Source organism: Balaenoptera physalus (assembly GCF_965194825.1).
Source record: "Balaenoptera physalus genome assembly, chromosome: 15".
Classification (NCBI taxonomy): Eukaryota; Metazoa; Chordata; class Mammalia; order Artiodactyla; family Balaenopteridae; genus Balaenoptera; species Balaenoptera physalus.
The window spans coordinates 91,860,954-91,877,514 of NC_138894.1; the positions used below are offsets into that span (position 1 = coordinate 91,860,954).

Here is a 16,561-nt window from a genome sequence, read left to right on the forward strand (position 1 = left end):
TTGATAGTTTGATTACTATGTGTCTGGGTGTGTTTCTTCTTGGATTTATCCTGTATGGGACTCTCTGCACTTCCTGGACTTGATTGACTATTTCCTTTCCCATATTAGGGAAGTTTTCAACTATAGTCTCTTCAAATATTTTCTCAGTCCCTTTCTTTTTCTCTTCTTCTTCTGGGACCCCTATAATTCGAATGTTGGTGAGTTTAATGTTGACCCAGAGGTCTCTAAGACTGTCCTCAATTCTTTTTGTTCTTTTTTCTTTATTCTGCTCTGCAATAGTTATTTCTACCATTTTATCTTCCAGGTCACTTATCCGTTCTTCTGTCTCAGTTATTCTGCTACTGATTCCTTCTAGAGAATTTTAATTACATTTATTGTGTTGTTCATCATTGTTTGTTTGCTCTTTAGTTCTTCTAGGTCCTTGTTAAACTTTTCTTGTATTTTCTCCATTCTATTTCCAAGATTTTGTATCATCTTTACTATCATTACTCTGAACACTTTTTCAGGTAGACTGCCTATTTCCTCTTCATTTGTTTGGCCTGGTGGGTTTTTACCTTGCTCCTTCATCTGCTGTGTGTTTCTCTGTCTTCTCATTTTGCTTAACTTACTGTGTTTAGGGTCTCCTTTTCACAGGTTGCAGGTTCGTAGTTCCCGTTGTTTTTGGTGTCTGCCCCCAGTGGGTAAGGTTGGTTCAGTGGGTTTTGTAGGATTCCTGGTGGAGGGGACTAGTGCTTGTGTTCTGGTGGATGAGGCTGGATATTGTCTTTCTGGTGGGCAGGACCACATCCGGTGGTGTGTTTTGGGGTGTCTGTGACCTTATTATGATTTTAGGCAGCCTCTCTGCTAATGGATGGGGCTGTGTTCCTGTCTTGCTAGTTGTTTGGCATGGGTGTCCAGCAATGTAGCTTGCTGGTCGTTGAGTGGAGTTGGGTCTTAGCATTGAGATGGAGATCTCTAGGAGAGCTTTTGCCGTTTGATATTACGTGGAGCTGGGAGGTCTCTGGTGGACCAATGTCCTGAACTCGGCTCTCCCACCTCAGAGTCACAGGCCTGACACCCTGCCAGACCACCAAGACCCTGTCAGCCACACAGCTCCTGTAGACATGGTAGATATCCAGGAAAACTGAGAAACTCCCTGAAATGTCACAGTAATATTGGTGACATAATTTTCCCATTCTGTTGTTTTCCTTTTAATATATATTTTGTAGAATTTTGTTGTACAAAGATTTATTTGTTCAAACCCATCTATCTTGTCTGATGACAGACTCAGTTTTTTGAGAACTGGAAATTTATCTTTGCTCCACTGCTGGAATAAATGTGTAGTTCTGTTTTCTTCTTTTTATGCTTTTTGTATGTAACCTTCTGACGTATTGGGAGCATATTGCTGTATGTGGCAGGAGATACGAGTATGAGAAATGGCTGCTCAATAAATAAATCCAAAATGGAAATTCCATTGTATACGTGAGAAATGGAAGCCAAAAGAATTAAGATTTGTTTCCTAATGTTGTATGGGAGAGCCAGTAGCTGAGCTCGGTTTTCATGCACTGTTTCATCTCTGAAGGAAGGGGCACTTCATACAGCACATGCTCCTTAGAATGGAGGCTCTTCAGGAGCAGTGCTGAGAAACTGTAGAGCATGTATTCGGTTTACGCTTCTTTCTTCCACCTTCTTGAATTCTCTCCTGTTTCCTTTGAAGTTCAAAGTCTAGCAATTTCTAAAGTTAACAGGGAAACAACAAAACCTCAGAGCTGGAAGGGGCCTCACAATGTGACTCATTCTTCCATCCAAAAATGTGTGCTGAACTAGGTCTGGTGCTGGGGCTTCAGTAGAGAAAGATGAGTTATGCCACCTTGACCAAATCTATCGTGGGAAATAGACATATAGACAAGCAAATAAGATGTAATGTGAAAAGTATGGTGATGGACATTCATCCAGGGTTTAGGGCTGGTGACCACTGCACCTGGGGAGCCAGGAAATGTGCCCCGGAGGCAGCAGAGCCTGAGCTGGGGCCTGGAGGATGAGGAGTAGGTGTGTAGGGAAGAGCCCCAGGAGGGGCACAGCCCAGAACCGGCAAGAAGAGGGAGTGGGCAGTTAGGACGAGGAGCTCCGCTTTGGAGGAAGAAAGGAGCAGGGAGAGTGGGAAGGCCCCTGGGGACCTCTACATGTTGTGCAGAAGCTCGAAGTTTCTCCTTGAGGCGAGTGGGCATGAGAGTGGTGTGGCCAGAGCCTGGGCTGTGGAAACAACACTCTGGCTACAGAGGAGGATGAATTTGGGAGGATACAGAGATGAGGAGGTCAATTCCACAGAAGAGCTAGAGATGGGTAGTGGTAGGACTGGAGAGAAGAAATAGGTGGGAAGGAAAATCTGCAGGACTCAGTGACTGATTCAGTCACGGGGGGAAGTTAGGGGGAGGCAGGAATCAAGAGTGAATCCCAGTTTGGATGGGATGATGGCAGTGCCCACTGAGTGAGGAAATAGGAGGCACAACTTTTGTGGGGAGAAGACTAGTGTGAGCTCGAGGTGACTGCAAGTAGCTCAGGTGGTGACAACTAACAGGAAGTTGATATTACAAGGAGCATCTCACCTGTAGACATAGATCGGAGAGGCCTGAGCAAATGTTTGGTGCCTGAATCAACTCACTGTTGAATTATCCAAGGAGAGTGAGTAGAGGGGAAGAAGAGTGGGCCAAAGACAGACTCTGCAACATTTAGGGGCAAATAAAAGAAGGAGTCCAAGAAGAAACAGTCCAAGAGGTAAGAGGGAAGCCAAGACAGACGGTGGAAACCAGTGGACCAGCGAGTTTCAAGAAGAGAGTTACAAGAGAGCTCCAAGGTAGAGATGGCCGGAAGGATAAGTACTGAAAGTGATGTTCTGTTCTGTTTGGCAATTAAAGGCCCTGGAGAACGTAGGCCTGTTTCAGGGAGTTGGGAGAGGGTGGTGGAGTAAAATCCAGATTGCAAGTCCTCGGGTAACGAGGGAGGGACCCGAGGTGGAGAGCGGGAGTGCAGGCTTTTCTTTTAAGAGGAAGAGGGGAGGAGAGATTGGATGGTGACTGACGGTTATGGGAAGTTCTCTTTCTCAGGTTGGTGGAGACCTGAGTACGCGTGAAGGCTGGGGAGGGGAAGGATTCCGTCAGAGAGAAGGAAGACCCAGGGTAGAAGGTGGAGGGACAGGCCAGGCCGGTGGAGGAGGACCAGGGAGAGGGCGTGGTCAAGGGCAGAGGAGGGCTGGCCTTGGAGCTGAGCTGGGACCCACCCCGACCGCAGGGCAGGGAGGAGGTGGGGCTGGTCGGGGCGGAGGGGTGCAGAGCATCGGGGGATCTCGCCGCTCGCTGGAAGGCAGCGTCGTCTGCGGAAGGCCGCTCAGGCTGCAGAACTTGCCAGAGGCCTGGGGGTTGGGGGGTGGGTGGAGGTCTGGGGCGGGGCCCTGGGGGGAGTTACAGTGAGACCTTCTGGGCCGGGAGTGTGGCCTGAGCTGGGAGGGCAGGGCGGGCCCTGGAGGACTCCGCCAGTCACTGGGAGCCCAAGGGCCCACCTTCTCCCACCAGGCCAGCGTTCTAGAGCCTGGGTGGAGCCTGAGACCTGGTGGTCTGCTCCAGTCCTAGAACATGCACGCTGTTCTAGTGAGAGGCCCGTCAAGGCAGAGGTCCCAATTAGAAAGGAGCAAACTGCTGCGACAGAAGGTGAATCCGCATTTTCACGCCCCGGGTGACGAGTGCTGGACGAAGCCACCAGCCTCTCCTGCTCCCACCAGCCTTCCTTCTCCTCTGGGGGCCACAGCTGAACGGTGCTCTGGTTCCGGAACCCAAGGGCAAGATCGGGGCCTCGAGGCTCTGGGCGAGGACTGACACCTGACTGCCCACCTGAGGCCTGGAGAGAGCTGGAAACCCCCTGCGTTCAGGTCACCCTTAGGTCACCCTCTGCATCAGCACGTCGGGTTCCTATATTGTCCACACTGTACACCAGACTCCTTCCTTCTTCTCATGCCACTACCCCTTCCTTGGATTCTCTGCCACGTAAAAAAAATTCTCATGGATCTCAGGCACACAAAATTGCCTAAATTGTAATCCTTGGTGCATGATAATATTTTTATTATTGGTCCATGCATGGCCCTACTACCTACCTACCTATCTGCCTACCTATGTTATATATCACGTTTAAAAGTAATAAACCTGTGAAACCACTGACCAACCTGAAACCCAGAGCCCTAACGATGGTGAACACCCAGCTGTGTGATTCATCCCATCACACCCCCCTTTCCTTCCCTTCTCCGAAGTAACCACCATCCTGAATCCTAGGTGCCTTCTTTTCTTATTTTCCTTCTTATACCCTCTCATGTCATCAATAGGTATTTATCTCTTCCATACATATTTCTAAAATGTGTCTTTAAAATTTTAATTGTCTTTACCTTCTTTAAGAATGTCATGCTGTATGTAATATTTTAGGACTCATTTTTCTCACTTAATATTAAGTTGATAAGCGTCATCCATTGTTATGTGTCACTGCGGTCTATTTATTTTGACTGCTGTCTGTTATTCAGTGGATGGTGTGAGTATATCTCAGTCCGTTTATCCAGTCTTCTTTGATGAGCGTTTGAACAGTCCTGCTATGAACATTTTTGTTGATGCATTTTCTTGGAAATAAACCCGGATGTGGAATTGCTGGGTCACAGTGTATGTAACTGTTCCGCTGGGGATTGCTCAACTGTTTTCCAAGGATCTGTGGATCCACATCTTCTCCAGCACTTGGCAGTGCCATAATTTGTGCCTGAATTAGGGGTCTCCAGAGAAACAGAACCCACAGGATGGATAGATAGATAGATATGAGGCCACTTTTTTTTTTTTAAATAATCAGACACTTCTCTTGTTTGACTTTTATTTTATTTTATTTTATTTTTTATTATTATTTTTTATTTTTTTATTTTTTAAAAGTATTTATTTATTTATTTATTTTTGGCTGTGTTGGGTCTTCGTTTCTGTGCGAGGGCTTTCTCTAGTTGCGGCAAGTGGGGGCCACTCTTCATCGCGGTGCGCGGGCCTCTCACTATCGCGGCCTCTCCCGTTGCAGAGCACAGGCTCCAGACACGCAGGCTCAGTAATTGTGGCTCACGGGCCTAGTTGCTCCGTGGCATGTGGGATCTTCCCAGACCAGGGCTCGAACCCGTGCCCCCTGCATTGGCAGGCAGACTCTCAACCACTGCGCCACCAGGGAAGTCCCAAGAGGACATTTTTTATAAGAAGTGGCTCACGTGAGTATGGAGGCTGAGAACTAAGTCCTGACACCTGCTCTCTGTAAGATGAAGAACCAGGAAACCAGTGGTGTAATTCAGTCCACGTCTGAAGGCCTGAGAACCACGAGAGCTGAAGACATAAGTCTCAGCCCAAAGGCCCAAGAACCTGGGCCCTTTGGTGGTGGGAGTCCCAGCTCAAGTCTGACGGCCCAGGAGCACCAACATCCGAGGGCAGGAGAGATGGATGTCCCAGCTCAAGCATCAGCAGGCTGGATGCTGCCGCCACCTTCGGGGAGGGCGATCTTCTTTACTCAGTCTACTGATTCAAATGCTAATCTTTTCCAGAAACAGACCCCCAGACACACCCAGGAATAATGCTTTACCGGCTACTGGGGCATCCCTCAGCTCTGTCAGGTTGGCGCGGCAGGTAAAACACACCTCTCTGCATCCTGTTCCACTTCCTGCTCGCCTCCCCTTCCAGGCCCAGCTCATGAGTGACTCCACCCGGGAGCCCTCCTCCACCAGCACGTGTGTCCGCACAGCGGTTCTGGCTGCCACGTAACTGTCCCGTGTCTCCTGCCACCTCCCCTCCAGGTTCTTGACTCCTTGACAGCAGGGGACATAGGTGTCTTTCTAATTCCCCCATCACTGCAGAGGTCACATCCTCCAATCCGTTATTGCTGTTTGAATAAAGCAGAATTCTTGCTTATGCAGATCAAGGAAGTCAGATGCCATCTACGAGGGAGGTGGCAGTGTCTGGAGGGACGGGGACTAGGAAGCCGCCTGGGCTCCTGATGGCAGGCTGCAGTCGGCCAAGGGAGACCTTAATCAGCCACCCTCCCAGGCCCGGCAACAGGGGCGGGAGTCGTGTGACTTCTCCCAGTGGCTGGGCCGAGGCCCTGAGGGCTGGGCACGTCACATTGCAAGGCAGGAGCTGATGTTTGGCCCGGAGGCGCTGACTTCACCTTCTTTCCGGAGGGGAGCCCGTGCCCCTGGGAAACTCTGCGCCAAGGGCGTGGGCGGAGCATCTGCTTTCATCTGTAGTTCCAGGCACAGGGTCTGTGCCACCCCATGTGCCAGGCACCACAGGCTGGGCGGAGGTGGACTGCGGGTGAGGGCTGGGCAGGGTTGGGAGGGGCACCTGCCTGCTGAGGGCTTTGTCCTTCAGAAGAAAGCCAGCGGCTAGCGGTGAGCACGGCCTCGGCCTGGAGGCCTGGAGGCCAGAAACCCCATCACACCAGCCCCTCTGGAGCTCACTGGCGGGTCTTCGGTCAAGTGCCTCTTCCTTCCTCTGGGGGCCAAGGGAGCCACTTCCCTGTGGCCTCGGCACAACAGTCGGGGGCAGGGAGGGCACTGTTCCCCGTTTTCTTCTTCTAAACCCACAGTCTTATGCGTATATCGTTACTGGGGTTCCGTCTGGGCCTTTGTTTTTCCTGTCTTCTCGCTACAGCCCAGGGAAGCCCGAAGAAGACCCCCCACTAACTCTTGCTCCAGGGTGCTGCTATTCGTAGAAACGGCCGTCCCTCTCGTTCTCCTGGGCTGTAGCATTTTCAGAGCGTGTTCTAGCCATTCTCCCGTTTGACCTTCCCAGTGCTTGCTCAACACAAGCTCCCTTATGGCTTCCCAGCTTGTGCCATTTCTTTCTGAGGCCATATCTGCCACCTCTGACACTTCCTCCTTGCGGGGCCGTCCCTCTGCCTGTAAGGAAGGTGGGCATCAGAAAGCCTTCAAGCTACCTTCCCTGCAGTCAGAGGGGAGCTCACATCCCAACCCCGACTTCTCAGGCGCACGGGGATCCCTGTCACAGGATCACCTTGACTCAGCGGGGTCAGTCCAGTCCGGGCTCTCCTTCATTCTTCCATTCACTTAACACACATTTCGGAGGAATTAGGGGGTGCGTGTGAGGTGCTGTGTGAGAAACGCTGAGGATACAGAGAGAGATGCACAACTGTGCCCTCGACCTGCCTGCAAACCCTGGAGGTGAGACATCCAGGGTTGCAGTGGATGCCATGAAGGGTGTGAGTCAAATCACCTCCGAGCCCAACGCCTGCCCGCTGGAGGGAGATGGCTCTGCATCTGCTGCCGACCGTCATGCTCACCTGTGAAGGGGGACATCTGTCACACGCCTGCCGTGTGCCTGGCAGGTGCTTCACACCCATAACTGCACTCAGTTCTCCCAATACCCTCTGAGGCCACCCATGTCACTCCCAAGAACAGATGAGGAGACTGGAGCTCTCGCTTCGTTTCCACAGCAAATGGCAGAGTCGGGAATCAAATCCACTAACGTTTGGCTTCTAAACGCAAGTTCTTTCCGCTCTTGGGGACTGCCTCCCAGGGCTGTTGTGAGGATTCAATGAGATTTTTAATGCAAAATACCCGGGACAGAGCCTGGGTGCCAGCAGGCTCCTGACAAGGAGGAGCTCTTGTGGTTCCCTCACCTGCCATCTCCTCTCCACACATCTCGTCCCGGCGTCATCCTCTCAGATGGAACACACGGGCACATTTCCCCCTTGTAATAATTAATACGTGTGCCAGCGTGTTTATGGAAAATCGCTTACACTGTGCCTTTCATCTCTAAGGACCCAATCATGTTTGGCAAGCAGGCTCCCAGATGCGAGGATGGTTCTTTCAGGCAGACAATGGGGAGGAGATTATCCAGGAAATTCTGACAAAGAAAGCAATTACTCTGTTCTGACGCATGTGGGCTTCTCATGCCAAAACCAAGCCTTTCGCCTGAATTACCTGCGTGATGGGTCTGTATAGACCTAGACACAGCTGGTTTTTTCCTAATGGTTCCCAGTGAGTCTCCCTGAGTCTTCACATCCTTGGCCACAGGAGAGCAGGGCTCAGAGGCTGGGGACGGGGGTGGGCAGGCGGCACCGGGACGCCCACGGTGCTCCCAGTCATCTGGGGAAGCAGGGAAAGGTCTTGGGCCCCTCCTCACCCCAAGACTTCCACAGTCATGCCAGCAGGAGAGGGTCCCTCCCCCTTCCTCTTCCGGAGACTTCCTCCCCATTGTGGTCCCCTGGCTCTGCTGCTCTGCCCACCCTGGGTGCCTGCCTGGGCCTGGGGAGCCATCCACTAATCCCCACTAGGGATTAGCCAGCCCGGCCAATGAGCATTTTAGTAGTAATTGTCCTTCTTACGTTTCTGCAACACTCGGCTTTCACATCCATTATCCCGCCTGATCCTCACAGCAGCCCTGAGAGATGGGCATTAGTGGTGCCATTTCAGATGAAAAAAAAAAAAAGAAAGGAAGGAAGAGAGTGGGTTTATCCCAGGTCATCAGGCTAGAAAAAGCCGAGCCAGCACCAAACCAAGGGGCGGGAACCGAGGGCCAGGTGTTCTGTGTCCTCTTTCTGCTATAACATCCCGGACTCAGGAAAAACATCCGAGACCCAAAGGAGTGAATTTAATTTAATTTAATTTTATATTTCATTTCATTTATTTTTTTGGCCACACCATGTGGCATGCAGGATCTTAGTTCCCGGACCAGGGATAGAACCTGCGCCCCCTGCAGTGGAAGCTCGGAGTCTTAACCACTGGAGCGCCAGGGAAGTCCCAGGAGTGAATTTTTAATGAAGGGATATCCAGCCCCTGTGAAAGTCATGGGGTTTGTTTTTGGCTGCGTGTATCCTTTTAGGAGTTTGTCAAATTATACCCCATGCACCGCTGCCTCCTCCTGGGGTGGGAGGGGGCCGGGTGGGGCACAGGTCTAGTGTCACAATCGCCCCAAATGAGATTCCATCTCCCTGCTGAGGTTGGGAATCTGGGCAGTAAATTGGCGACGCAGACAAGCAACCTCACCAGCGGGAAGGGCAATGGCCCATCCTGACGGTAACAAAGCACCAGTCTCCTCTGACACCTTCCGGGGCAGAGTTGTGCCAGAGAAAAGTGAGTGGCAGCTGACGCCCTGGATAATCAGAGCTGGCCCAGCCCCTCCCAACAAGGATCAGAAAGGTCTTTGCAAATATGAATGAATCCTCCCCACCCTGTGAAGAGAGAGAGAGTGTTTTCCAAATGCATCAGCTGAAGGCCCAGGGGCTCAGGTGATGGCTTCCTGGGCCCCCCTCCCCCAGAGTCACCTGCCGAGAGGGGACCAGCGTCTGGACCACATCGCCAAGGCTTTGAGTGGCGCCCGGCTGCAGCCACGCTGGTCTGAGCCCTTCGCACTCCGGAGAGATCCTAGTCCCAGCGCACCTCCTCTGGAGACAAGCATGTAGGGCTGAACTTCTCCCTACTCTTTTCCGTTTGTTTTGTTCCCTTCTGCAGCCGATGGTGGAGAATTTGAGTCATCTGCTGACCTGGGAAACCTCAGACTGAGGGTTTGTCAAAGACAGACTCGTACGTAGCACTGGGGTTTTACTTCTAACTGCATTTCTCAAGGCCATTTCTGTGTCTCCGAGACAACGACCTTCTTTTCCACATCGTGTCCCTCAGCTCCCTCAAAGCTGAAAACCCTGAAATGGCCACCACAGTGCTTTGTAAACTGTAAAATGGCACACGGATCTTAGTTCTATCACTCTCCTGCTTATTGGCGGAATTGCTTCTCAGTTTTTTGTGCTGCATCTCCATGGAATTGCATGATGCCTTAAGACACCAAAAAACAGTAAAGTGAGAGAAAGAAGAAAAAAAATGAAACTCCGGTGTTGAAATGAAAACATATTAGAAAATTGCTATTCTTGTGCTGCTAAAGGCCTAGGTTCCCGGGGGAAGTTCTTGTGACATTCATGTATTTAAGCTTTCCTGACGGGTCGTGGGTTCATTCCTTTAACAGGTTCAGCATTCCGAGGGGCCACAGGCCTCTCTGTCCCCGCCTTTTGGGGGTGAAGAGGTCAGGGGTTCCCGGATGGGTGTGACCACAGGGAAAGGATCTCTCCAACGAGGCTTGTCTTCACTTTCCCTGTTTCCTAAAGGAGCTGATCTGCCTACAATAATTCCTTCCGCCTCGCTCCAGTGAGTTTAAATTTGCTGAAATCTCAGTCTCAGCTTCTCATCTTTCTAGTCCTGATGATTTCAACAATAAGCTAAGAGGCTTGTTCAGATTCCAATTTCTTAGGGAGAAAAAGGGCAAAACAATTCCTAAAACCTCAAAACACTGAGTTTTCCTCACTCCCCCAAAGGGCCACGGGGGAGGCCCGTCTCCTTCCAGAACCCGGATCCAGTGCAGACGTGGAGCCCTGTGCCCTGCGCCCTCGCGGCACCCACATAAACGTGGTCCCCTCGGTTCCTGCATGACTCACCCTGACTCTCCCCGACTCTCCTCAAGGCTCGCTCTCTGCCCTGCTCCAAAGGGCAGCTCCCCAACCCCATGCCCAGCACTGCGCTGGCTTTGACCTTCAAGCCCTTCTGTGTCACAATCCCTGTCAACATCTGGCCCAGAGGCGACTTGGAGCTGCCCTGGGTGAACTCCCCGCACAGCCGAGCCCTCATTCCGCCACACGTCGCCTGGCGTCTCCCTGCCTGGCACGTAGTCCCAGAATGGACATGCCCATACCCGCCTGGTTTTCTCAGTTTTCTGCTCTACTCCGGCCTGCTTCTCAGGGATGACCTCACTTTCCTTTACCAGTGTTTGTCTTTGGTCTGCTCTCCCTGGAAAGTGGAGGGTGGCTTCTACCTGTAGCCACTGAATTCTGCACCCATTTGGAACCAGCCACGCTGCGTTATTCCCAGGAGCCTCCCCAGATGAACACTGCATCAAAGGGGACTTAAAACAGGCAGTTTGTCTTTCTGCGGCGTGAATGACATGGTGAAATACTAGCATCTGCGTGTTTTTACAGCCTGCTTTCAATGATACCAGCGAGCATCTATTGATGCATCAGGCACGAGTCACATATTTTACCTACTTTATTTCGTTTGATTCTCATGATAACCCTTTTGCATGAGATTCTTACTATTACCTTCCCTTTACATATGGGGAAACTGAGGCATAGAGTTTTTGTTGTTGTTGTTTTTTAATTTTTTTTAATTTTTAATTTTTTTGTAAGTTGTCCAGAATCACAGCTTGTAAGTGAGAAAGACCAGATTTGGCCCAGGGAATTCAGCTCCAGCTGTGATGGACCAGCGTCTTACACGTCATCACTTGTAGTACTCACTTCCTCATTACAGTCAATTTGCCCCACCCCATCTTCATGGCATACTCCACAGGGACACTCCTACTAAGACTTTAATGCCTTAACCTTCAGGAAGAACTGATGGAGAGTAAAAGGAGGGAAACCTGTCCTTGGGGACTTGAGGGGGGGTCTAGGTAAGGGGAAGGGGCTGGGAGACCTTCAGATTCTTCTACAGCAGTGACTGCCTGGTCTATTCTCTGTTCTGAGGGCTGGGCACAGAATGTAGTGCTGTGAACCTGGGTCCTTTCTCATCTCTGACACCCACCAGCTGTGGCATTAGAATATCATTTCTCCGCTCTCAGTACCTCAGTTTTCCCATCTGCAAAATGGGCATGATAATCTGTACATATATAAAATGGGTCATTGTAAGGGTAAATGAGATGAATATTGTGAAAGCACGTGGTAAACTATAATGTATTGCGGAAATGTAATGAGGAGAATTATTTGTTATTGGGTGATTCATATGGAGTTTAATCTAAAATTTTACCTCTGGGGTCGCCCTGCCCTCCCCGCCCCCGGGACTTCTTTATATACTTTGGCCCTTTCAGGCAGCAGCAGGTAGGCGGTGAGGCTCATTACCTTGGCAAAGGGAAGCAGCAAAATAGAAGAGAGGAAAAGAAAAGGAAATCTTTTGGGCTTCATTTTCAAAAGTTTAGGTCCTTTCATGAGGGAATCCTCTGGGATGATGGAAATGTTGTAGTTTTTGTTCAAACTGAATACTTAAAATCTGTGCATTTTATTGTATCAATATATAAATGACACCGAAAAACTCACATTGAAGCAAAACAAACTTAGGTCCTTGGAGGAATAGAATGGACTTGGGCGTAGACAACATATTTGACAGAAAATATGGGAAAAGAAAATACGGTGAGGGCAAGGTTTCCTTCCCTCCTCCCCAGACTCTGGGTTAGAAGGTCAGAAGGCAAGTAAGTGCTTAGATTGACAGGTGTCAGAAACAAGAGGCTGAGAGACCCATTTCCCAGGCTGTGAGCCTGAGGCTGGCACTGAAATCCCCAATAAGCGTGTAAGTTCCCAAACTTAGGAGAAAGGCTTCTGGGAGAAGAAATGGCACCGTGTGTCCGGTGGACAGGGCCTTTGTCCACCTCCCAGAGTTTTCCGTGACTAACGCAGCACAGGAGCTGCTGAATCGTGTCCATAAGTCTGTGGATAACACCAGGAGGACCTGAGGGGCAAAGACCAGGAGATGGCCTGTGGACACATGGTGTGGACCTTCAACCAAGGGGCAGGTGGGACAGTGTCAGCTGATGACAGCGTGAGATGATGACATTGAAGATGAGACATCCCCCTTCCCAAGCCCTCAGTGCTATGAAATTCCCACCACCATCACTCTGCCCCCAGAACTTACGGGAACCCCAGAGAGAAGAGGGTAAGGGAACTCCAGCATGACTGAAGTTAGTTGTTACTATCCCAGAAGAGGGAGGGCTAGTAAAATAGAAAAATAAAGTTATGGTTTTTGCATATTTGATTTCTGAGAGTCATACCACTTCACTAGGTTTTCTTAGCTATAGCTTCAGATCATGTGATATACAAGGAGGGTCTCTGCAGGGTCCCCAAAGTGCTCTCAGAGCAGAACACGGTTTCATTCACTTACAGCAGACGCTTGAACTGCTACACAAGGATTTTCAGAGTTTAAAAAGAGGTGTTTCCATTAAGTATGCTTGTCATCTAAGTACCTTGGTAATGACATTATTTGGGTATGTATTTGTAATACTTGCTGAAGCCTAGCGCTGTGGGCAGCGGGATAGTGCATATATACCTCCCTAGCCTTTCATGATTCATGGAGGCAACTTGGAAAATTGGTTTCCTTTTCAGAAGCATCCTTTCTTTTCCTCTCCCAGGAATTGGTGCTGAGTTCATCTCCCTGACGGAGGTCTGATGATGAAGGATGCCTGCTGGCTGCCCACCACAACACCTGGGAAGGTTTCCAGCTGCAGACCTTCTCCCACCGCCCGCCCCTTCTTTAACACGTGATTTTGTTGATGTCACTGTCAGGGGGGCTGAGCACGTGGCAGGAGAAGAATGTGGGAGCAACCAGAGGTCTGGATCAGCCTGTAGTGAATCCTGTAAAGTTTGAAAACAAACACCAAGAAGGAGCCAAATCATGTAATAGCCTTAGTTGCATAGACGGAATTAACCAACACCAGACTATCTAAGCCGGACTCCAAGGTCATGAGCGCAGCTTGCTGCCCGTGTAGTTGCCTGTGCTCTGCTAGTCGCTGGCTGTGTGCCTGCCTTCTTGGGGCTCAGTGTCCTCTCCTTCACAGTGGACACAAACAACATTTACCTTGTGGTGTTATTCTATAAAGGATTGAGTGAGGAAAGCACTCTGTGTCTAGAACTATTTAAGGATATAATATGAGTATTGAGAGCTACACCATATTTGTTTTCTGTTATTGTAGGGCTCAAAAGTAAAACCTGTTTAGGGGTGTGTGTGTGTGTGTGAATCTTTTAGAAATCCCTCTAGAAAAAGATATTTGGGGAGGGGTGTAGCCATTTCCATCTGCATTGGAAATTCTGGCCTTCTTCAACTGTTTCATTTATATACAAAAGAGTATCTTGGTTCCAAACATTTTTAACCCTCCGGCTTTTTTCTCATTCATTCATTCACTCACTCAGCACACATCTGCAGACTGGCCTGGGACCACTGAGCCTCCATCAAGAAAACGGTCCCTGGGAGTTCCCTGGTGGCCTAGTGGTCGGGATTTTGGGCTTTCACTGCTGTGGCCCGGGTTCAATCCCTGGTCAGGGAAATGAGATCCCGCAAGCTGCACAGCACGGCCAAAAAAAAAAAAAAAAAAAAAAAAAAGAAGAAGAAGAAGATGGTCCCTGTTTTAGGCTCTGAAACCCACCCAGTTCCTGACGAGTGGTGCGTCAGGAGGCCCCAGGCCGGCAGTGGCTTGATGCTCAAAGTCTTCTAGGTGGGTCAGACAAGCTTTGGCTGATGCGTTGGTCCAGGAGGCCAGCACTGCCCTGGGCAGTTACAAGGTGACTATATATGAATTCTGGCCTTGAACAGCATGGAGGAGAAAAGTAGAGAAGCCAGAACCAGTCTCAGAGTCCTCGGGTCTCGCCTGGGGCCGGAGATGAGGGACAAAGCCGAAGGATGTAGAGCCGGGCGCGTGAGGAGAGGAGGGCGGCCGTGGCGAGCAGAGCCCCTGACAGAACACCCCAGGCTGGCTCGGACGCTGAGGGTCGAGGCGCCCACTCCCACTGGGGGTCCTCCTAGACCTGGGCACCCTGCTCCGCCAGGAACTGGGTTCTGATGGTCCTCCTCTCCCAAACGGCTACACATCCTGCCTCTCTGCCTCCGGTCCTGCTGCTGGTCTGCACGCCTGGGACCCTGTCTGCTGCCGTCTGCCCCATCCCTGTTTGGGCAAATTCCCAGGCTTTTTTGGTCTTGTCTTGGCTGATAAGCCTTGCGTCCTGTGCCCTGTGGACAGAGTTCTGGGCTTCAGAGCCTCCTGGACCTGCCTCTGGGTCCATCCTAGGCTCGAGTTTCAGGCGCATCCCCTACTCCAGTGCCTGTGCTTTACTCCTGCCCAGAGCTCGCTGTTCTTGCCCTTCACGACATCGGACACGATCTGCGCATTTGTTTTTATTACTCATGTTTGTGTTCCCAACTAAATTGTCGCCTTCCTGAGAACAAGGGCCACGCTGGTTCTTTTTCTTCCTGCCAACTTTCTCAGCACCTAGCATGAGGCGTGCTCGCTGAACGAATGAATGAACAAAAGCAAATAAATGAATATGCACATTGCGTCATTCTAAAAAGTAAATTTAGGCAGTTTCCTTTCACGTCTGTTACATTCCTTGATTCTTGAACAACCTCTGAAGGATTAGACCCCTTTTTAAACTTGAGAGAGGAAAGGCCCAGACAGTGTTAATGGGTCCACTTGCTGGAGGCCACGTGGCATGTCTGGGCAGAGCCGGATGGAGCCCAGATTCTGGCACTGGTCACTCTAACCCTTATTCAAAAGTCTTGCGGGTGGACACACTCACACACACATGCACACACACGATAACTGGGGGGGATGGAAAGGGTCCCAGGCCTATAGCGACAGTCATGGCACATCCTTTATAGACCCCCGCCCTCCCCGCTCCCCCCGGCCCTGGGGAGATGCCTGTGGAGCAGGAAGCGTCGACTTTGACATTCCTGACATTTCAGTGTCCACCAGCCATGGTGACCGCTGTCCCAGAACTGTCCCTGGGGCGCCGGCCAGCTGAAGTCTTGTTGCAGGAAGAGCCTGAGGGCCGGAGAGGGGTCCCTACAGCTCCCCGAGCCTCCCTGGGGGCTTCTAGGCCCCACTGCCGACCCCGCGCCCCCAAGACCCCAGCACCCACACCCTGGCCCCCTTTCCCCTCCTGCTCCCCGGCACAGCCCGACCACCGCATGGTCATTTTCCGCGTCTGCGTCTCTGCTGCATAGGTAGAATTTCAAAAAGGACCCGCTCTTTTTTGGGATAATGGAGCATGAGATGCGCGTCAATCTAATCTACTCTCACTGTCCCTCCTGCCCGAAGTGAAGAGGGTGCGTGCGGCACTCACCCTGGCACCTAGACTCTGCTGAACCTCCCACACCCAGCCTGCTCCCAGACCTGTCCCCTCGCTGGCCCCAGGGCCCGCTCTGGCCCCTGGTTTACTGTCCTCTCTTCTGGCTTCCCTGCCTTGGGACGCCCAGCTCTTTGGTTCTGCCCACACCCGCCTTCCCCCACCCAGAGGGGAGGGCTCACGCCCTCAGGAGGCAGTAAGGGGGCCCCTCCCAGCCCCTGCCCCTGCTGTTTACCCATTCTGGCACCTTCTGTGCAGGCCAGAGCCATCTCCGCTCCCGGGACTGAGTCACGGGCGTTTGCAAGTCTCCAGCTCAGCCGCAGGGCCTGTGGAGTTTCCCGGCCCCTCCAGCAACATCTGCGAGCGCTCCTGTGGACCAGCAGAAACGGACAGGAGCGGCCGCTGGGGACGGGGCCCGACTGTCCTCCCTGAGGCCCCGCCGGCTGTGCCAGCCCCTCCCGGGCAGGTCGCTGAGCTGGAGGCTGTGAGGAGTAAGCCCAGGAGGGAAGGAGGAGACGCGTGGCGGAGGAGAGACCGCCAGCGGCTGCGTGTGGGCCCTCCTCTGTCAGCAGGGAGACGCTTGCATCTCACTGGACCCCGGTTTACTCCTCGGTGTCGGGAGGCGGTGGGCTCTGAATCACTCAGATCCCTT

The 16,561-nt window shown here is 51.5% G+C and overlaps 1 long non-coding RNA gene across 1 annotated transcript in view; it reads left to right on the top strand.

Moving 5' to 3' along the window:
• LOC309643266 overlaps window positions 1-15,405 on the top strand; it is an 83,969-nt gene extending 68,564 nt beyond the window's left edge. Inside the window, exon 3 of the long non-coding RNA XR_014253663.1 lies at window positions 13,203-15,405. This is a non-coding gene — a long non-coding RNA (uncharacterized lncRNA). The remainder of the gene's footprint in view (window positions 1-13,202) is intronic.
• Window positions 15,406-16,561: the final 1,156 nt, after the last annotated feature.